Source organism: Cryptomeria japonica, chromosome 3, assembly GCF_030272615.1.
Source record: "Cryptomeria japonica chromosome 3, Sugi_1.0, whole genome shotgun sequence".
NCBI lineage: Eukaryota > Viridiplantae > Streptophyta > Pinopsida > Cupressales > Cupressaceae > Cryptomeria > Cryptomeria japonica.
The window spans coordinates 42,689,345-42,713,093 of NC_081407.1; the positions used below are offsets into that span (position 1 = coordinate 42,689,345).

The 23,749-nt window shown below is 32.5% G+C and overlaps 4 non-coding genes across 4 annotated transcripts; all 4 read right to left on the minus strand.

Moving 5' to 3' along the window:
• Nucleotides 1-3,053: 3,053 nt before the first annotated feature.
• Nucleotides 3,054-3,175, minus strand: LOC131033888 (small nucleolar RNA snoR86). Its single transcript, XR_009103699.2, has one exon. It is a non-coding gene; the product is annotated as a small nucleolar RNA snoR86 (small nucleolar RNA).
• An 81-nt stretch (nt 3,176-3,256) lies between these two features.
• On the minus strand, nt 3,257-3,380 carry LOC131033911 (small nucleolar RNA SNORD14). The gene has a single exon (XR_009103705.2). It is a non-coding gene; the product is annotated as a small nucleolar RNA SNORD14 (small nucleolar RNA).
• Nucleotides 3,381-16,543: 13,163 nt separating this feature from the next.
• On the minus strand, nt 16,544-16,665 carry LOC131033891 (small nucleolar RNA snoR86). Its single transcript, XR_009103701.1, has one exon. It is a non-coding gene; the product is annotated as a small nucleolar RNA snoR86 (small nucleolar RNA).
• An 82-nt stretch (nt 16,666-16,747) lies between these two features.
• Nucleotides 16,748-16,871, minus strand: LOC131033904 (small nucleolar RNA SNORD14). The gene has a single exon (XR_009103704.1). It is a non-coding gene; the product is annotated as a small nucleolar RNA SNORD14 (small nucleolar RNA).
• Between the last annotated feature and the right edge of the window lie 6,878 nt (nt 16,872-23,749).

A 23,749-nucleotide genomic window follows, 5' to 3' on the forward strand; every position in this document is an offset into this window, starting at 1 on the left:
CGAATCACTTAAAACACCACAAATGTCATTGTTTCACTTCCAAATGCAAGAAACATAATATATAGTTTGTTACAAACATTATAACAACATCATACTGTTGTGATTGCACCCACAAATAACTCACAACAACAAACACAATTATGCTCATTAAACCACTCCAAACAACTATGTTAAGTCCTACAACCTGAAATGAAGAAACTAACAAATCTCCTATCTTCCTTCAACCCAAATGCAAACTTTGGATGAGATTGCCCACTATGAACAAAGGGTTTCCATCCTTTGACCACCTAATGCTCATGGTTTTCCTCCACAAGCCTTCTACTCTAACAAGGTTTCGTCCATTGAAGAAACTTCCTACAAATCTACAAATATGAGAGAAAAAGCGATATCAAGAATACCCTTCAAATGACCAAAATTACAAGATTCTCCACTTTAAAGGTGGAAACTTTCTAAAATCCATCATGCAACAACTTCCCACTCCCATTTTGCTTGCCAAATTTGCTCTTGGTGGGTAAATCATTTATTAGAAATATTTCAATTTCCACTATACTCTTCCTTGCCAAATTTGCTCTTGGTGGGAAGATAATTAATTAGAAATATTCCAATTTCCCACTCCACCCTTGGTGGGAAAGTCATTAATTAGAAATATTTCAAACTTCTCATCATGGCACAAAATCCAATGCCCTATTAAGTGTTTTCAAATATTTAATTTAATATGTAAATGTCCTTTTGATATTGAGAATATTTGGACATTCATAAATATTAAATTACTTTTTCTACCTAAGCATGCCAATTAGCCCACGCAAGAATAAAATGAGTTAATATTGACCAAAATCCAATTTTTAACAAAAGAGGACATGACAAAACAGAAATAGTCAACAAATGGATTGAGGGTTATTTGAAAAACTATGTTGCAAGTCAACAAACAACATGGATTAAATGGTTGCACTTGTAGGAGTATTGCTACAATACTGCTCATCACATGTCAATATGTCGCCCTTCAAAACACTTAATGGTTATGATGCTACTTCTTTTGTAAATCTAATTTTTACTAATAGTAGAGTTCCTAGTGCTAAAGACATGGTCCAACAAAGCAAGGATATCACAACAGCCCTCAAGGAGAACTTGTAGAATGCTCAAAAATAGATAAAAATTGTATGCTGCTCGACACTGAACTGAAAGAACGTTTGAGGTAGACGGTGATGACATGGTATTTCTAAGGTTGCTGTCCTATAGACAGTCATCCATCAAGGCAAAGGGAGCAAAAAAGTTGAAACCACATTTCTATGGTCCCTACCATGTGATAAGCAGGTTGGGGCAGGTCACTTACGAGTCACTTACAAGCTAGAACTGCCACCTAATAGCAAAATTCACAATACATTTCATGTCTCATGCCTCAAAAAGGCCCTTGGGCAGCAAATCACTCCTTCAATGGAATTGCCACCACTTGATTATAAGGGGAAGCTAATTTTTAAACTATACACCAAACATATATATCATCAAAATCTTCATTTTCAACCACATCCACTCCATAAACCACCAATAGGGAGTGTTTGGCGCATAGAAGAGGGTGATTCACCCCCAAAGGGCAAGTAGGACCAAAACCTATATTTGATCCTCCTTATAAGTAGCTTTAATTCAATATGTTGATCTTGTTAGGGTCATGAAGCTAAGACACTTGTATTAAAGCCTCAAATCCCAAGGGAACCTACTTAATCCCAACACTTGAAACTAATAAAGGAAACAACGGTCACACAACTCATTCACAACCTTTATCTAACCTTACAACCCTACCCAAAAGAATCATTAAGTATTGGCATTGCCTCAATAAGATTTCCATATTCCTCAAACAATTATGGACCCTTTTTTCTAATTTCTTTCAAATAGTTGAGTTGCTCTAAGTAAGGAAATAATTGGTGGCAAACAAATTTTCAAAAAGAAATTCAAAGTAGATGCTTGTGAATGTATAAAGAAAACCTAGTGGCAAAAGGACAACTCATAATTGGAGAGAATTGACTTAATGAAATTTTCTCTCCATTTGGTAAACTAATTCAATTAAAATTCTACTTTTAATTGATGATCATAGATGTGGAACTATTTCTTACATGAAGTTTTTTATGAAGAAATTCATGTAAAATAACTTGACAAACTTTTTTTAGGTTATGTATGGTCTAAAGTAAATAATGTAAATGTGGTAAGGAAAAGAAAACTAAGTTTAAGTTGAAATAATCAATGTAGGGTCTAAAGTAAACAATACGAATGTGCTATCAAAAGTTTTGATGATTTTATGTTGTTAAAAGTGAATGTGATTTTTTTTTGTTTATTTAAAATTTATGAATGATCTTTCACTAATCAATCTTGAAAATAATTAAAGAACTCAAAACTCAATTGGCTATTGTTTGGGGGCTGTTTTGTTTGACAGCTGTAATTGTTATTATTGACACTTATTATGAAAGTTTTTGTTTATTGCTGCTGTTCTATTTTGTTTTAAGACTTGGGAAAGTTGTTCCAAAACTGGGAAAGTTGTTCCAAAACTGGGAAAGTTGTTCTTGCTAAGATTTGAGGGCTGTTTTGTTTAACAGCTGTTACTGTTAATATTGAAATATCCGACAGACTCTTAATTGTTATCTAGTAAAAAAATTACACTTCCATTGTTTCTATAATAACGTTTTACTTATCAGAACTACATTAGATTGACTAACAATCTACACAAAAATAGTTGCATATCAGATTGAGATGTTTGATTTTTTTGTAACTTATTTGCAGGCACCGCTGAAAAATTTAGTGTGAACTATTTGAATGGAGACAGTTGCAAAACATCATTCTACATAGAGAAAAGAATTGCAAATCATTTGCTCGGATATTCTTAGGTGATCTTCAGCAAGCTAGAGTCCCTCGTGGAGATACTTTTAATGCTCAACATCTCTTTAACAAAGCTCATTGATTTGAAAGTTTATAATTGTTTCTTATAATATTATTGGATCTAACAAAAATAACCTATTCCTGTTAAAAACTCAAACCCGCAGTTTCCTGCTCTTCATAGAGTTTAAAGAAATATAGCAATTTGTTCGAGGCTCTTTACGAACAGATAATCGTAAAAGCACGGAGAATTGCCACATCGCTGTTGCCACCCTTCAAGGCAAATAGGCTACGCTAAGCAGCAGCCTGTTTGTTCTACCAAGTGGCATACCAACAAATGTATCGCATATACAAGGAAAATTAAAATGAACAAAAATCAGACAATGGGGGAAAATCGTGCCTCAGACATCCAAAGAAGATATTTGACAGCATTAGCTCTCAAGCCCGGCAAAGGCGAAAGCTCTTGGGCGGCTACTGCGAATGTTTTGAGAAACGAGCCTTTTATTTTATCATCACGGGCAGCTTTCCCTCGTATTATAATTTATAAACAAAAACACCTATTTACAGCCCTTTTTAACATTGCTAAGATTGATAATTGTAATCGGCATGCCCCACACAAAGAAAGAACGATTCGAACTATTGAGCTTGACCTTTAAAAAATCTCCATTCCAAACTCAAAAAAAAATAAAAAATAGAGAAACCAGAAAGAAACTACATACAACATCTCTGCTTCAAATTGCTCAAACTGTACTCAACGAATTCGATCTGCTCTTAATATCAAAAGCTTCACTTGCGCCTTCATTTATATGCAGCCGCTCTTCATTTATTTTAACAAACCCTAACCCTAGAAATGCATATTTGTCTCCAGGTAAACCCTAATTGCTAAACACTGTAGAAGTAAACCTAAAGATTAAAGCAGCAGTCGGGGGTACGAGTCCCCGTGATATAGGATAAAATTGTGAATTTTTAACTGGGATCTTTTTCTTTTTTTTTATTAATACGAACATGTTTTTCGGATTTACCCTATAAACTTAAGGGTTTTTTTATTATATGTTGTTATTAAAAAATATTGTATTAGCATAGAGATGATGTAGCTATTTTGGTTAAAAAAACCACTATCATATACCAATAAATTTTGTGTTATATTATAGTGGGGATAGAGGTCAGAGCGCTTCTCCCCATAGCTAGCCATAATAGGGCGTCCTACAGATATCACTATTATATTATAGTGGGGGATATCACTATTGAGATATTTATTTTATTTATTCATTATTTTATATAAAAAGTTTTATATTATAATTAATATTAATTCATTATTAGTATATTATGATATTGTAATCAATTTAAAATTATTATTATTATATGATTTTTTTTTTTAATATTTTTTAAGGTTTATTAATAAGTATATATACATACATACAAACATATACATACATACATATATATATATATATATATATATATATATATATATATATGAAAATACAACAATCTAAAAAGAATGAAACCCACAAAAGAAAGAACTAAAAAAGATAATTAATGAATAAAGTAATATAATCTAGAGTCAAAGGGGTCACTTTAAAATAAAATAAAAATTCCAACATATAGATGTAGGGTTTGTACAAGCCATTACTAATCTTGTGTTCTAGGTGACCCTTTTCAATTTGACAAATCATAATCTCTTAACAAATGGTCAAAAATAATGCTACTCCCATATGGACAATGTCTTATCCATATTAAAATGTCTTCACTTAAAGTAATACCTTATCACTTAAATGTCTTCACTTAAAGTAATAATTTCTATCCAATATATTGCTTCAATATTAGAAGGAAAAAAAGATTTTTCATAAGTAAATTAGAGGAAATTACATTCACTATGTTGGTATTGCTAGGGTCATGAAGCTATTGTTCTACATGTGTCTTGCAATGTATCAAAGTCTCATAATCCCAAGGGAACCTACTTAAACCCAATACTAGTGTAGCTAATAAAGGAAACAATACAACCTTTAAGTAGCCCCACAACCCTACCCAAAAGAATCATCAAGTATTGTTGTTGGCCTCTATATAACATTTCTTTATTCCCCAAACAATTAGAGACCCTCTTTTCTATTCCTTTCAAATAGTTGAGTTGTTCTAGGAAAAGAAACTCATTGGTTGCAAATAGGTATTTTAAAAGAAATTTAAAGAAAATAAACATTTGAAAAAGTATAAAGAAAACTAGTGGCAAAGGGACACTCACAAAATAGAGGGAATTGACTTCAATGAAATTCTCTCCTATTGCAATTTCAATTATCATCACTTATGATTTAAGAGTAGAGTAAATAGATGTTCAAACTAATTCTTACAAAAGTTTTTTAAGAAGAAATTTGTGTTAAACAATCTCATAATTTTCTAATAAAATATAAGGAAAAATTAAATTGAAATAATTAATATATGATATAAAGTAATCTTAAATGTGGTATCAAAACTGGCCAGCCTTAAACAGCACACACTAAGCCTGACCACTTAGGTAGCTGTGGGGCCCATTCCTTCCACTTAGACATTCCATTATTGTCCGCTCCGTTCAAATAAACTTTACCGTAAACTTTCAAATTCGAAATGTTCCCGCTAGAAGTTTCATCGTACGCAACAGACAGATTTCCATCTACCTCTATTTTTATTTGTAGCGTACTCCATGCCTGTGCCAAAATGGGGGCAGAGCTTCCGAACAGGGTATACATCCATCAGAACATAACGGAAGGGCATGACTGTAAAATGTCAAAAATGTGGAAGTACAGACAAAGGCACCTGAACTGTTTGACCAGAGGCCTCAAAGAAATGTGGTCCCATGGAAGGCTATGATTGCAGGATATGCAGAAAATGCGTTTGATTAAGAGCGTTCAGATACTTTCAATCCTGTGCGAAAATGGGAGCTTTGCAATAGGGTATGAACATTATGAATAAACAATGTAGGAATTTTGTCTGGCGATGTAGCTGCAATTGTCCTGGCAGACATGTATGCAAAATGTATAAGCTTAGACAATGCACGTGAACCGTTTCACAGAATACCTCGAAGAAATGTGATCTCATGGAACAGCCTGGATACAGGATAGGAAGAAAACGGATTTGCTAAAATAGCTTTAGAAACTTTCAATAGAATGTGATTGGCAGGTAAGTTTGGACGTCAAAAATAGTAGCATTTAATCCACTGTTGGCATTACCCATGGCTAAATTTAGGATTAACTCAGCAAGCTTTAAAATTATTACTGTTACCAGCGATTAGAAGTTAGAACATTTAACTTCTCAATGCTTTGGCAGTGGGGCTAACAGTGTGTCTATGTAGTAAGAATTTCGTGTGATAGTTCAAAATAATTATACAATTAAAAGAGTCAAGTTAATTAATTTTAATAAATCTTTTAATTTTTAGGAATAAATAATATTAATAACAAATCACTTTAGAAAATATGAGATTCTCTAAAAAATGTGAAACTTCAAAGTTAAGAAATTATTTCATTTACATTTGGTGACATCTCCCCTTCAAACTATTCATTATGATATCTAGTAGCTAGCATTTATTTAAGTGATTCTAGAGTATGACAAGGCTAAACCAAAACTTAAAATCAATTGTTCATTTTTTTTAGACCAATAAAGTCATTTCATAGAATTAAGGGTAAAACACATAGCATGAATTAATATTTATCAATTTATATTTAGCTGATGATTCATTTTGTCTAAAGTTTGGTAGTTCATCTTTGGATGTTATATGTGGTCACAAAAAATAATCCGTCTACTATTTTTAGAAAGAGTAAGTTGCACAAATATAAGCTAAAAAATACACATTCGAATGTGAATTGTATGTGTAATTATCTTTCTCTAAATTAAAAAAATTAAAAATTAAAAATTAAAAAATTAATAAAAATAGAAATAAATAAAAGCAATCAAATTATATAAGCATGATTAAAAATGCCAACAAAAAAGATACAAGCAAGTGGCTCATTAATGAGTGATGTATAATAAAATAGATGATCCAATTAACCTATTGAATTCATATTAAAAGGCTCCACTGTTTAGATCGGACCTAAAAATTTTGAAGGAGCTGAATAATAAATGGTAGATAACAGTTTGGCTATGTAGTAAGGATTGGCCCAAAGGAAGAGAAGGGTTTCAATAAAGAAGATTTGAGGAGTTGTAGAGTTTGAAAACTGAGAATGTGTAGATTAGAGAGGAAAGTAATGTAGAGGGAGGGATGCCTTTGAAAGGCCATGTAATCATAGATTTTTTGTGTGTTCATGTGATTGATTTGGAAATAAACTATTTTTGTTTTCACTTTGCAATTAGCAATTGAATGGAAATAGAGAGTCTTTGTTTTTTGTTGTGTGTTTTTTAATTTCTAAGCTGGTAGGCAAAGTGGGAGAACCCTGTCTTCCATCAATAAGGTTTATAACCATAAAAGAAATGTAAACTAATTGCAAAGAGAAATCTATTGGGAAAAATTATGTCACATATTTAGTGTGGCTAGTGCTATGTAATGTCCCTTACTAGGAGTTAGCATGTTTCCCATAATTAAACATACATTATCATCATTTGTCATGCCTTCATTTAGATTATTGAAACTAGAGAATAAATAATTATTCATAATACAATCAAGAATTATTATATTTAGACCTCATCCTTACTTCTTTCCTAACCTTGAAGGAGGATGAGGATTTGTTGTCATAGGGTGCTTGGAAACTAGTCTACAAGTAGGCTCCCTCAAAGTTTCAGGACTTCATCCATACCCCATCTTGAGCATACCTATCTTGTGAATATTCACTCTGCCTCTCCCTACACACACCAACCTATCATCCACACTTCCTCTGTGTTTGAAGATCATGGTCTAATCTGCAGGTTTCGGGGCTTTTGGCCAAGCCTTCCTCAGCTGCACACTTGGATTTCCCAATGCTGGGAACCAATCATAAAAGGTTCAGTCAACATTTTTCCTTCAGCCAAGGGTTTTTTCATTGCTAAATTTGAATATGCAGAGGATAGATCGAAAATCTTAGGGATTAATCCTTTCAACTGGGAGGACAAATATGTTTTGATGGTTAAACCCTGGTTCTCAAGCTTTAATCCATCTACTGATTCATTTAATGAGATTCCTATTTGGGTTAGGCTCCCCAACCTTCCCCTTCATCTTTGGACGGATTCTCTGCTAGAGGAAGTGGGGGAGGCTTTAGGCAAATTCCTAATGATTGATAAGGAATCTTACCAAATTTATCATTCTACTTATGCTCGTATTTTGGTTAACATTGATGTCTCTAAAGGGCTTCCCGCTGATTTAGAGATTGAATATTCTTTGGGATCTTGGGTCCAACCACTCGACTTTGAAGGTATCCCCTTTAGATGTCGAAAGTGCTTCCAGACTGGACATGTTGTTGCGGGGTGTGAAACAGATAAAAAGAAAAAAAGATATGCTTCTTGGTGGAAAGGTGCATCCTCTGAACACTATTTTGTTAAAAAGAAAAGCTTCTCCCAGGTGGTGGCACAGGTTCCTCAGACTGAGGGTACGCCTCTTGTTTCTGTTGTTGCCTTGCCTCAGGAATGTGTGGATGCCTGTGGTGGCATCCCGAGTGATCATTTGAAAAATGATGGATCTTCTTCTTCGATGGATGACCCTCCCGCATCTTAGATTGTTGTTGGATCTTCTGTTGTCTCTGCCTCTCTGGATGCTGGCTTTGTTCCTCCTGATGATGGGAGGTCCCCTATTATGGACCCATCCTCTTGGCAAAAGGCGGCTGCTAGGGTTGAGGAGGGATGGATTATTGTTAAAAGTAAAAAATCTAAATTGCCCCAGTCCTCTTTTGATATGACCCTTCGATCCCATAAGGGTAGGTCAAATTCTTGATCCTTCCTGGTCGGGTTAGGGCTGCTGGTTTTTTGCAGCCTGTTGGTTTTTGGTTGATTGGCTAGGCCAAATCTCTTTTGTGTTCTGTTTCTTTGAGTGGTCTTTCAAGTTTATCTTTCGGTTCGAGTTGCGGGTCCCTCTAAAACCTGTCTTGTATAGGGTTTCTGGTCCCTTTAAAACTTGTTTTTACTTAATCAAAAACATTAATAAAATAATCTTTCATTTATTATGAATGCATAAATACATAAATAAAATTAAGTATAAATTTGATCTCCCTATTATTAACAAATGCAAATCTTATTGACGATGCTTGTTTATACATATTGATACTCTAATAAATATAATAATTTATATTATAGTTATATATATATTCTTATTATTCCTAATAGAATGCAAACATAACATATCATAAATGTAAATAAGCATATGATCACAAGTAAGCTTTAATGTACCAATATGTTGTTCTGGTTATAGATAGTATTTAAGTTTGATTTCTTCTTCGATGTGAACTTAACATCTTTTTTTCTAATCTCCTTTAATACTTGACAATAGTTGTTATTATAAATTGAAGGTATATTTATTTGAGTTCATTTTTTATAATTCCCTCTTCTTAAATGCATAAACATTACATATCCTTGAAGTCGATATGTAGAGTCGTCCTTTCTTACAAAGGAGTTGGTCATGCTTTATAAGGTGGTGTCTCTTTCTTACAAGTTGTTGTCCCTTCAAGTATTCCATTATATTATTAATTATTATTAATCTAATTATATCGATTTCATATTCATTCCTCTTTACTCAATTTTATTCCATGATTATTGTCAATATGGTGATCACTACTTTTGCTACATGAAATTGTTTCTTTATTACTACCCTAATCGCAACTTCATGTCATCACTCACTAAGTCAATAATTGATCCTATGCTCCTTCATTTGTCCATTTCAATATTATTAATCTTAATTTCTATCGTAATCATATTACATCATTGCCATAATGGGATCATTTCTTATATTGTTGATATAATTACATGAGGTCAAGCTTGTTCTTTTGAATTAGTTCCTTAATCATGTGTATTCATCTCATCTTATCATTGAGTATATATCACTCTAGCTATAGGTTTTGAATCAAGTGCTTAATATTTGATGGAGAAGAATCACTATTTCTTTTTTCTACTTACTTGTCTAACATAGGTTATAAAACATTGTGAAATCTTAAAATTAAGACAATTTTCTAAATCTATTTATTTATTCCTGATATTACAATGAATATTGCTATGGTATTCATCATGGCTTAATCAAGGTCATGATAGTCCATCCTTCTTGAAGTTTTCTTTCCTCTTGAGCAAATTTTAGTGTTCAGTCCACCTCTTCTTGGGGGTGTGGTTCTTATGGTTGGGGATAGGCCATGGACTTAGTTGTTGGATTATGAGGGCCTCCCATTCCATTGTCATCATTGCTTCTCTATTACCCACTTGGCCATAGATTGTTCTCTCTCATGTTGCAAAGGCATTTCCACTTGGTGGAAGGACGCTCATGGTGATCACCTAACTATCCTAACTTCTGATTCTTCCTCTAATGATTCTTCACAGGATGGTGATGATTCCTCACAAGATGATTACTCCTGGTGCTGGCAGTCCCACTAAGGGTATTACTCATGCTCCCCCTTGTATTGGTGTTCCAAATGATAGTATTGTGTGGATTGTTGCTCGTCAATAAAGGAAAGATCGCTCTCCCTCTTCTTCCCAAACTCTTCCTTGAGTTGTGGGTAAAACTTCCACCCACCCTTGATGTGGATTATTAGTTTCTCTACTAGTATGTTGTAAGTGAGTTGTTTTGGCCCTTGTTGTCAGAGGTTTTTTCTTAACCAGTTGTTTGTAGCCTTTTTGGCTTTTCTTTGTATAGGGTCAACACCCTTTTTTGTTGCTTTATTATTAAAAAACACCTCTAAAATTAAATATTAGATAATTCATTCTAGTAAACCCCTTAATATCACCATTCCATAAAAGAATTATCATAATATGATTTCTTAAATAATAACTTCAAATAGTATTAGCTCATAGATGTATTACAAATGAAATGCTCCTAATATTAATTTTTTCTTTGCTCACTTTTTCAAGGGTGCACCATAATTTATTCTTAATCTTTGATATGATAAATATGATTATATGATTACTCTTTAGTAATATTCCTAAAAATATAATTTTAATTAATGAATAAGGTTAGAGGGAGTCACATCTTTATTTAAATAATGAAAGCTAGAAATTGAATGTAGAGCATCTAGACACTATATAAGATAGACATTAAACTAAATAAAACTATGACATGCAAGGAAATCATTTATGCCTCAAACATAGGCCATTAAACATTAGAGCCATTGCAACCTAGGAATGATAAATCATATTGTCTAGATCAAAACCATATTTGGGTGTGTCTGTTTTTTTTCTTTTCTTTTCATTATAATCTATTGTGCTTTATTTCACTCATCATTGGGAGCTATAAGAGATAGTTGGGATCTTTCATATTTCAAAGAGATGTGACCCAAAATAACCTCCCTAGAAGGTGAATGTGATTCACATTTAATAAGGGATGAATATTTCTACATAGTACGAGGTTATAACAGATTTTCTTATAGTTCAATGGTATAGAGTTAGCATTCAAACCATCAAGTAACTCAAAGAAGGAAATAAATCCATTAGTAGACTATTAATAATAAAATTATGGGGAATAACATCTTTTCCCCATAAATTTTGATTATCTAATTTTCATCTATACTTGTGCATTTTATAGCAACTGAACTAAAATCTAACACTTCTAGTAATACAATAGCATAACATGAGAATAAATACCATGTTTATGTATGGTCTACTACTTTCAAAGAAGTGTTAATGCAAAAGTCCTACAAAATATCAAAATCAACAAGGATGCAAACAATTTTTTTGTGTTAATTAGATGTATTTATGTTTGTCATTAGCAAGAATCCCAATAAATTAACAATTTCTTGAAACCATGAATAAATCCAAAACTAAAAAAGGAGATTTAAAAGTTGAACCTAAATATGCAATGCAATAAAAGAATTCATACTATGATTGAAATCAAACAAAAATAGATTGTACACAAAAAATATTATTTGTATATCAAAAAATCTATAAAGAACTACATCCAACCTTTGATAGAATTTAAAAAACATGAAATTTCTAGGTTATCTTTTGTAAGGGACCACCAAGTTTTAAATAAATATTTATATTACTAAAAAATGGAATGTTAGTAGCTATAAAAACAATAGATGAAGTAAATAAACAAATTATATTCTCAAAACTCTTTATGGCCAACAATGAAAATTGGGGAAATACAAATGTTTGAGGCTTAATCTTTATTTTGGGTGATGCTTGCAATAAACCTAATCTGAAATGTTTATTTAGTAACTTTAAATTAAATGTATTTTTTTCAATGCAAACATAACATATCAAACATATTAAATGGTTATATGCCTCATTACATATCTGTAAATGGTTATATGCCTCATTACATATCTGTAAATTTATATAGACATAAATATATACACATACATACATATATGTGTGAAAAAGGTTTCCCTCTTAAATTAAAATTTAAATATTTTTCAATAAATTATTATTTTATTTTTCAAAAATATCATTTTAATATAAATTTAACTATTAATTAATAACGAAATATTTTAAATGCATATTTATAATTTACATCAATATAATTTTAAATTTATATATATATTAATTTTAATAATCATTTTATTAATTTAATAATTTTTAATTATTATTAATAATAATAAATGTATATGTTTTAAAATATAAAGCATATATATATTAAATAATATAATTTATAATTAATTATAGAAATCTTCTTAATAAACCAGAGGCATCGAACAATCTTTTTTTCATTCAAGAAAACTGAAATAAAACATTAGTAATATCAAGCTATGTTAAGGGTTCTTGATAATTTTACAAGTTAAAAAAAATATATTTCAAAAGAGATTCCATAATTACATTATCAAGCAAACTATTTGCAATTATCCTTTACTTCTTCCAGAACCCAAAAATGAAAAAAACATAAAAACGCCAGACAACAAAGTTTAAAATAAATCAACCATAAAGAGCTAAATGGAGGAACACAAAAAAATTAATTCTAAAAAATCTGTCAAACAGTTCACGGATGTCCATACCCTGTTCCACAGCTCCCATTTTCGCACAGGCTGTGAAGATATTGACAAGGTTTTTTCGCTGCCAATAGCATTTGCTTAAAGTTTTTAAATGCTTTTCAAAAGACGCATGAGATAAAAATCATAGCCGCAGTCACCGCTGAGTCGGCTTGCTGCATTTCTCGAATCCATGTGATGGCAGCAAGATGCTCCCATTTGACAGAGGCTGGGAAACATAAAATGACTACAAGCTGTGATCAAACATTTATTAACATCCACCAAAATTTGGGCAGGATAAATGTTTAAATTTTAGTGTTCACGGAGACGTAAACGGAAACGGAAACGGAAACGGACAGGAGCAGACCTTGACAAAGGTAATGGACCCACAATTGCCACGTAAGCACGGTCAAAGGCTTAGTGTGTGATGTTTAAGCCATCCCATCAAGACTTTGATGCTTTCAGATCTTAATTTTACATTCGCATTAGTGAATATTTTTTTTTTCATTCAAGCCGTATGGAAATCAACAAGAATCAAGTTGGCGAAAAGTTGACTAAATAAAGTAAATACTTCAAACTAGTTTGCAATGTTTCATGATGCATGATTCTAAGTCGATTAATATTTTTACCTATCAATACTAAATTATAATTAAATCAATGTTTAGTGCAAGAGCACATGGGCGAATCAACAATCAGCACCACCATTTTTGGCTTGTTTTGGTTTTCTCTTGACAACTCTTATTCAACTTGCAGAAGCTCGACTATGATCATGGAGGTGAAAGGGAAAGTTTAAAAATACAGATTTGGTCATAAATTTTGTCAAACAACTGCCTTGGTAAACATATATGCAAAATGTGAAAACATAGAAATGTTTGATACAAAGAAAATTATATGATTGCAGCAAATGGGATTGGCTGATGCCTCCATAACCGTTGCCAGCATCCTCCTTGGTTGTGATAAAAATAGTTGGAAATGATTTGGTACACACGAATGCAAATTGTGGAAGTGTGGACAAGGTAGTGAATTGTTTGACAGAATGCCTCGACAAAATGTGATCTCATAGATTGCAGGATATGTGCAAAATGAATTTGTAGAAAAGGCTTTAGTTACTTTCAAGCAAATGCAATTGGCTGGTACAAAGCCAACGCAAGCAACTTTACCAGCATCCTCCAACGCGTGCCATCATAGCATGTATGGGAGTTTTGAGCAAGGGTCGATATCCAGCAAATAAAGTTTGACCGATGCAAAGACAAAACGCCAAATCGATTCAACTTCCGAACCATGCAAGAAGCGATGAAGTGATAGGAAGATTAAGTGCGTAGGGAAGAGATGAAGAGGTATTGAGTTAAAAAGTTAGACGTTGGTCAAAAAGGAAGTATAGTCCAATGCAAGAAATAAATTCAATTTGCAATAAAATAGAAAGCATGGAATGAGAGGAAACTGCAAAGGACAATTTGAAGATGATGGAGAAGAGCCTGTACCGAGGAAATGAAGCGATGGCGGTTATTGAAAATGCCTTATAAAATTCAACTCTAATCCAATCGAATGGAAGAGGGAAAGGTATTGGTCTGAATGCATATTATAAAGTGTGCAGAGAATAGTGGTGGGACTGTGTAGTAAGTAGGGAGAAGCAACCCAAGGGAGGTCAGAGGGTGCGCAAGTGACAAAAGCTTAGGGTGTAGCTGCATAAGAGAAGAAGTCTCTGTAGACAAGGCTGCGTTGGAAATTAAGAGCACTGAGAGGGAAACAAAACCCTACGCGAGACCAATTAAGGAGTGAGTAGTTGGCAAAAGAGTTGTGATAGTGAGAGGTATCGAGGGGCGAGCAAAATAAGCAAAAAAATTGGGTTGGCCAAGAAGGGCGAGCTGTAGCTTGGTCGGAGAACAGAAGATTGGGGGGTTTTCAGCCAGTGAGCAGATTGATGGTGTGGAGTAAAGATACAGAGTAAAACAAGTTGTAGGTGTGGAGGGTCTATTGAGATTTTGATATAGAATTCAATGAAATGTTAAGCAATGAGATAGGAAGATTGAAGACCATAATTTGTAACCGTGTGTTAATTTTTGAGATCGCAGGCAAGGGTCTCCTTGCATCAATTGGTATTAGAGCGAGGGGTTTTGGGAGTGTACAGGATACACCAAGACCTGCAGGCGAAGTTTGAAGCAATAGAGTTGTCTAAGAAGGTAGAGAGAGTTGTTGCAGGTGTGGAGTCTTAAGCAATTGAAAGTCACAAAATAAAAAGTTATGCAAATGGCAAAGTGTTAGAAGTGATGGTGAAAGATTGTAGAAAATGAGAAAATGAGTAGGAAGATGAGGTGGGTTATGAGGAGACCCGTGATTATTTCATTTTTGGAACAATATTGGTAAGAGAGTTATCGGTAAGAAATGAGGTGATGAATGAAGATAGAAGAACCTCACAAGTTGTAGAAGACGAAGAAGTTTAGAAGGTAGAGGTTTATCAAAAATCTAATGCGTTGTTTGGAGAGATCAAAAAGATTGAAGTTGCAATGAGCAGTCATGAGAGGTTTATCAAGATGCGTTCAAAAAGATTGAAGTATGAAGAGGGCAGTGGGAACAAGTATGAAGAGGACATCACTGCAGTAGAAGTCGAAGAGGATGTTGCAACAGGGGAAATCACCGAGGTAATTGATTTTTGAGTTTTGTGAAGTACAGATGAAGAGGAATGAGTTAGTGCAAGTGGACATAGTTGCAAATATTACGTATGTGCGTATAGAAGCAGTAGAGGATTGTGTGGATGAATCTTGGTAAAGAGGTCAACTCATGGAGAATTGAAATCAACAAAAGAGGGTTAAGAGTGGAGAGACTATTTTGTGAAGGAGGTCAGATAGTGATGGGTTGGATCCCACGAAGGAGAAGAGTAGAGGATAGACTCTTTGGTGGAGGACGGCAAATGGTGGATGCAAATCCATGAGAGGAAGAGTGGCGAGCAAAGTTACGAGAAGAGCAGGATGATGGGGATGATGGTTGTTCCAACAAAATGTTGAAAGAAAAGGAAAAATAAGTGTTTTTTTTGCATCTAACACAGCAATTAAGTTCATTGCTGATTGTTTACTTTTTCAAAAAATGGAGTGAGATATATTAAAAAATTTGCATATTATATTGAGATGCTTGATTATCATGGCTCATAGTTTGTAATTTCTTGGTGCAAGAGAGATAAAGGTAATTGCATATCATTTTGAGATGCTCATTGCAAGGTACCAATGAGAGATTGTAAGTGACTAAAATAATTGCATATTATTTTATAAAGACTTCAGATTTTGTCCCAATCTTCCTCAATGCAGAAGTTCGAAGTGAAATGCATCCCTATTGTATGTAATCACTCGTTGTTTGTTATTTTTTTTCAAGATACCAATCAAAGGGGCAATCTTTGCCAACAAAATTAGCTTGCATATTCTTGAACAATGACATACAAGCTAGAGTTTCTTGTTGAGAGAGAATTACTTATGATGCTCGTCGCAACTCGTAATGTGCCAGATTTCTCAACCGTCCGTAAAAAGAATTTTAGTCCTATATTTAAAAGTCAACGAAAACAATCTGAAACTTAAACCCTCAAAAATTCCTGCCCTAATTTGTCCAAAAGTACTCTATTATCCCAGAAAACTAAATCCATAATGCATGATCTACTTCGTGTTTAAGTAAATATAGCAATTTGTTCGAGGCTCCTTACGAACAGATAATCGTAAAAGCACGGAGAATTGCCACATCGCTCTTGCCACCCTTCAAGGCAAATAGGCCACGCTAAGCAGCGGCCTGTTTGTTCTACCAAGTGGCATACCAACAGATCTATAACCTATAACATACAAAATCAAAATCAACAAAAATAAGACGATAAGGGAAAATCGTGCCTCAGACATCCAAGGAAGATATTTGACAGCATTAGCTCTCAAGCCCGGCAAAGGCGAAAGCTCTTAGGCGGCTACTGCGAATGTTTTGAGAAACGAGCCTTTAAGTTTATCATCACAGGCAGTTTTCCCCTGTATTAATAGGGGAAAATACCTATTTAAGCCCCCCCTTAACATTGCTCAGATTGATAATTTTGATCGGCATGCCCCTCACAAACAAAGGACGATTCGAACTGTTGAGCTTGAACTTTACAAAATCTTCATTGCAACCTCAGAAAACAAAGAAAAATAGAAAAACTAAAAAGAAACTACATACAACTATCTCTGCCTCAAATCGAAATTACAGAACGATCGTGCTGTACTCGATGAACTCGATCTGGTCTGAATATCCATAAAGCACTTGCGCCTTCATTTATATACAACCGTTCTTAGTATTTTAAAACCCTAAAACGCTGATATTTTAAAAAACCCTAACCCTATAAAATCCATATTTGTCTCCATGTAAACCCTAACTGCTAAACACCGTATACTGAACTAGGTTGAAGTCCTAATTGTTAATCGAGTTCAATTGGGATCTTATTTTTCGATAAATACGAATATGTTTTTAGAATTTTAATTGTTATTTATGTATAAATTTAGAGGTTTTATTATTATATGATTGGAGCAACTCAGTTTCTTAAGTTATTAGGGGAAAGGACCCACTAGTTGAGCATGTTCCAATTGTTGTGAGGGTTGTTGATACCTTTTGTTCCAAAAATTGAACAAATAAAACCTATTGTTTGAAACAAAAAATATCAATTTTTGTTAGGAAATGTACCAATAGTTGTTAGGAAATGTACCAATAGTTGTTAAGAAATGTACTAATATTGTAAAAAGTAACCAATCAGGTGATGCCACATCGGCTGCACAACTATTGGGGTCTCTTTTGCACGCCTATTGGTCTCACTTTTTTTTGGGGCTGTTTTGGACACCTTGGCAAAAAGCATGCTGATGTGGCATCATATTTGATGATGTGGCCCTGAAACCTTAGTTATAAGCAGGGGACTTGCCAAGTAAGCTGCTGTAAAAAAATCGGAGTGATTCGAAATTTCCAAGTAGGATTTTGAGAAGCGTGAAGTTAGGGTGCACGACTACTGGGTCCTTTCCCCTAGTCCCACCTTTCTATACGCGGAGACTAATGTTTTCAGTCTCTTATTTTTTTAATTAATTTGGCTTCGAAAATTGTGCCAATCATTTATTCTATAGTTTGTGTTATAGTTTAACATAATTTATTTATTAATATATATATATATATATTTATTTATTTTTTATTTTATTTTTTATTTTTTATTTTTTTTCTTGAGTTTTTTAGTTTTTTTCTATAAAATTAAAACTGTTGACGAATCAATGAGCATGAAAAAAAACAAGTGCCACATAATGGCTAGTACTTGCCTTAATATTTTTTAGTTTAATAATAATATTTGTTATAATTATTAGAAATATTTATTTATTGTAACTAAAATTAGTCAATCATTTACAAGTAAAATATTTTTTGTAAAAAACATGCATCTATATTATAAAAAAAAGTTGAAAAAATAAACCTTTGAATAATTGATTTGTTTGGAAAAAAAATTAAAAATAAACTGATTTAATTTTTTTTTAATAAATTAATAAATGAAAAAATGTCATTAAAATGTTTATAACTTATATTACATGTGAATAAACTCATAATTTATATTATTATTATATTATAAGATTTAATGTTTTTTTCACAATGATTTAGTTTCACTATCCTCGTTTTTATAAGATTTAATGTTTTTTTGGTTTTATGATTAAATTAATATGAATATTTATCTTTTTGTGAAATTTAGTTTATTTTGATTATAAATTAAAGAACATTTTAAATATAATACATATTTTTAAAATATATATATTTTTTAATCTTGTTCATAGGTTAACTTAAAAGAACTACCTGATTATGCATTGTTCCGAGAAACCCGCTTATAAGAGGCAAAACGATATTAGCCAATCGTTTGCAACAAAAATAATTTTTGTAAATTATAATGTTAACAAATGTGCATCTATACTATAAAAAAAATTTAAAAAAATTAAAGAAAGAAAAATAATTGCTTTTCATTAGTCTAAATAATTTTTTTTAATAACCATATAAGCACAACAAATGAATTTTCATTACAATAGTATTGCCTAACGCAAGTACTAATAATTCCCTCAATGTCCATACTTGAACCCTGTAATATTATTTATTTAAATAATTTCTTAAAATAATTTAAACGATTATGTACTAATAATTCCTTCAATGTCCATACTTGAACCCCTTGTAATATTGTTTATTTAAATAATTTCTTAAAATAATTTAAACAATTATGTATAAAAGATATTTATTTTCATTATATTTTAATTATTTAAATTTTTAGTATAAAGTAATTTTTTCACATGATAATTATTAAAATAATTTTAAAGAAATTTTTAATTTGTATAAAATAATTTAGATTAAAAAAATTAGATAATTGAAATAAAAATATGAAATAATTTAATTTTGTTTTCACTATCATTAATTTTAAAATTTGACTTTCTATTTATTTTTTTTCTAAAATCAAAATTCCTATTAATGCATTAAAAAATCATATTATCGCTATATTTTTCGTAAAAAATAGAATTAATTATTATATTTGAAAAAAATTCTATAAAATATTGATTATAATTTTTTTTTTAAACTATGATTTTACTTGAAATTTTTAATGTAAAATTTCAAATTTAAATTGTATTAGTTTTAATATAGTTTGTTTTATTTTTAATCTTTTACATGAATTATAGTTTTAATTTTTCAAGTTTAATTTAATTTAATTTTTATTTAATATATTTAATAATTTAACTATATTTATGTTCAACTTTATAATAAAAAGTAATTTGTTAATATTGAATTTATCTTTCAATTAATGTTATTATTGTTTGTAATATCATTATTTCATATTCTGATACTTTTTTAAATTTAAATTTAGATTAAGAAATATAATTTTGTTAACCACTATAATATTAAAAAAAATAATAATATGATATAAACATGCTCCATTTTTTAAAATTAAATCTTGATCATATAGTTAAATGTTATATGTTTAATTTTTATATAGAATCATAATTCGATTATATTTATTTCTATTAATTATAATATAAACCATTACAAAAGAGCAATTGTCGTATATCTCAGTAATGTAAGTCTCTCCTTGAACCACCGTCAAGGATGTACCAAATCAAACACTACAGTCTAGAGTATATGAGAACATAGTTATCGGCAAGTATACAAAACTAGGATATACAAAAAAGCCATGGCTACATGTGACAAAATCATGATATCATAGTTTGTTTTCCCCAGACGGGGAGTTGGAATCCCCCATAGTTTCTATCCATGTTGTCCATCCTTGAGGTCCTTCATTCCACCTCAACTCTCTGTCCCAAAGGATAGGGTCTACGTAGGGGTGCATCACTGGCACAACCACTGGTAAGTCTGCCCTTTGTCCTCATTCATTCTTGTCCCTCTACTCCTGTAGGTCTCTCATGAAGTTTGCCAATCCTTCCTCAAATGAAGACCTCTCCTGTATGGTCCTGGTCCAAGAAAAGTTGTGAGATACCTTCCCATGTGAAAACTCTAGTGTGCCTGTCCTATAGAAAGTTCTCAAAATTCCTCCGGGCCAATCTCATAGTCACTATAACCTGCATTTATTTTATTTTAAAAATACATAATATAATTTATACTTATTGTAGTCACACAAATCTGTCCAGCTTAATTAAATAAATATTCGCTATTTATTTGATTAAAAATCCACTAGCCATCAGTTAATTAAATAAATATTTAATTAATTCATCTCTAAACATTCTTCTATTAATTAAATAAATTATTCAATTTATTTTAATTAATTCATTAAATCAAATTTACAATCAATTAAATAAATAAAATCTATTATTTAATTAAATCCCCTTTTCCTCTTTTAAATAAATTAAATAAAACATTTATTTAAATCATTATCCCCCCCCCCACTTGCATTTTCCTACAAATGCAACTTGCACACATTTATTGAAATAAATGAATTTTTATTTTAATAAAATCCTATTTTCCCTCACCCACCAAATCCACTTGCAAAATCTAATCCCCTTCTAGATTCTTCTAACCCCTTCCTAATTAGCCTAATCCATCCCCTAATTATTGTCACATTCCTAAGCAAAATGGAGTCACTTCTCAAAGACTCCAAAGTCTTTGAAAAGCATTTAATGCTTTGTGTGTTCAACAAATTAACCCCCAAAGTCTTCCAAGACCACTAATGGCTCTTACATGACCATTTATAGCTCTTACATAACCATTTATGGTTATTTCAAACTTGTCCCCCCAAACATTTATTGTTTTGAACATATTCATCCATTTCACATTTGCACAAGAGTTTATCCATTGGATAAAAGCTTTATTCTTTGAATAAAGATTTTATTCATTCAACCAACCTTGACTCTAAAATCCCAAGGTCATATCAGGCATTTAATGCTTATTCCCTCTCCTCTCAACCTATCTCACATTGACACTTATCATCCTAGGATTGGGTTGAAAGCCCTCACATGGATTTGAAATCATTCAATCCTGACCCTTATTGAGATTGCTCAATCTCAACCATCCATTGCTCCATTTTTCTTATAAATAGAGCCCATTTCTTCATAATCCAGATCCTGAAAACTTGCATGCATTTAAGCTATAGGCATTTTAAGAGAGCATTTTAGCATAATCATCTAATATCTTGTTATTTTGGTTAAAATATATCATTTTGGCATCAATAACATAGCATTAGCTTTTTATTTCACATTCAAAGCTCAATACTACAATCTCAATCCTCCATAAGCATCCATAGTGCAAAAAGCTGCTGAGAGCTACACTATTTTGGAACTTGGAGAGGAGAGGAACAAAGGAGAAGGAGCTAAGGCCATGCTAAGAGACAGTTGGAGATGCCTCATAATCTTTGTTTCGTTTGTTAGATACATTAGCATGCTTTTAGTGTCTCTCTTGGTATGCCTTTTTAGATTAGTTTTTGATTGACTAACACTAACGGTTTTGTGTCTTTGGTGTTGTTTATCATTTGCTAACCTTGTGCCATTTAGGAGGGCATCATTTGGTGAACCCGACGTGAATCGAACACCAAAAAAATCTCATTTTTTTTGTAAGTAACATGTTTGATTGTTGAAAGTGTCACACAGGTTGCGCTTTAGCGCTATTGAACACGTTCTGGCGCTATTGACACTTTTTCTTTTAGCACTATTGTTCTTTAAATAGCGCTATTGTAAAAGTTTCAGCGCTTTTGCACCTGTTTTAGCGCTTTGGTAGTTCTTATAGCGCTATTGGAAAACTTCTAGCGCTTTTGCCTCTCTGTCTCACACCTTCTTTCAGCGCTTCTGTGTGAAATAACGCTTCTGTTTAAACGCAGACTAGCGCTATTGCAACAGAGTGTCGTCCAAATCGCCTTGTAACCACAAAAATGGAAATTCTTAGGCTTGTGGAAGCCCCCCTTGAACATCGATTTTACTAACACGTTTTTGTTTGTGCAGGTTAAAAATTCACCTTAAAAATCACAAACTTGTCTTTTGGTGCTTAAAAACTTGACAAAAACACAAAATTGTATTGCTTTCTAGATTAGGATAAATCGTCTTTTGGTGCTTAAAATCAACACACAAATTTGCTTTTATTGCATCAAAATTAAAAATCACAAGCCACACTTCACTTTTGGGCAAATAAAAAGAACAATCCACTTGCTTAGATTTTTTGCAAAACAATTTTACTTCAAAGCAAACGTGTTTTTCATTAAGCTGACCAGGATTTTCGAATTCTAGATTACAAAACACATTGTCTTTGAAAGTTAAAAAGAACACCATGGCTGTTGGAGCAACATCTCCAAATAGTTAGATCACATTTGCAAATGATGGATTAAAAAGAATAAGTGTTTTACGTGTTTGGCACGCTTGTGCACAAAAGTTGGTCGAGTGGTCCCACTTCTAACACACACTATCCTCTCCCTTGGCTCTCGTGGTCCTAGGTGCAAGAGAAAAGTGTTAGTAACACTCAAAATTTTATCTTTTTAAGAGAGGCCTGCCAAGAGACACATCACTCTTGGGAATGACCTCACGCGGTAAATCCTTCGAGCCGCTATAGAAATCAGGTGAGAGCGAAAGTTGTAGCCTTGGGTATAGCTATTCCTACAGTGTAACTGGCCAAAAGGACAAATGGGCCCCACCACCAGTTACAAGGCTCTTAAGTGAGTCACTGCAGAATGAACTTATGTCCAAAAACATCGAACATGACTAAACACCTTTAAGTAGTAGCCCACCATGTTCTATTGATTGAGAATATTTGTGATATAATTTAGTGCAAGAGCATAGATGGTTTTGCTCCCAAGATACTCACCATACATATTTCCTTGAGTAGAAACATAGCTTTTTGAAAAGTCACTTGTGGCTTGATAAAAGTGGTGACTCCCCCATCATAGGGATCATCTATTTGTTATGCTTGTGCAAGACTTAGTATATCACATTCTTACCTGCCACAGCGGGATTCATAAGGTATGTAGTACCAAAGTCGAAGAAATATCAAGATGTGGGCTAAATTTATCACAACTGGCCATTTGACCTTAGGGATAAAAAGTGTTTGAAGTGTGTTCGTTTTAAAGACCAAGTGCAAATTGAGCCGACTTCAGGCTTTGGAAATACACCTTAAAATACATCTAAAGAAAGGGTCATATACAAGTCCAAGGATTGGGTTAATCTAGACCCATACTCATTTGTGCTCTTTGAGCAACATTCTTGTGTTTGTGTGCTTGCTTTGTTTTCTTGTCAAAGAAAAATCAGACAATCACTTCCCAAAAACAAAGTATTCATCCAACCAAACATCTGTCAAAACAACCCCAAACATCAAAAACAAAGTGCAAACAAAGGGGCAAAAACTTTATGACCATTCTTCACATCTTGCGAAAGAAGAAG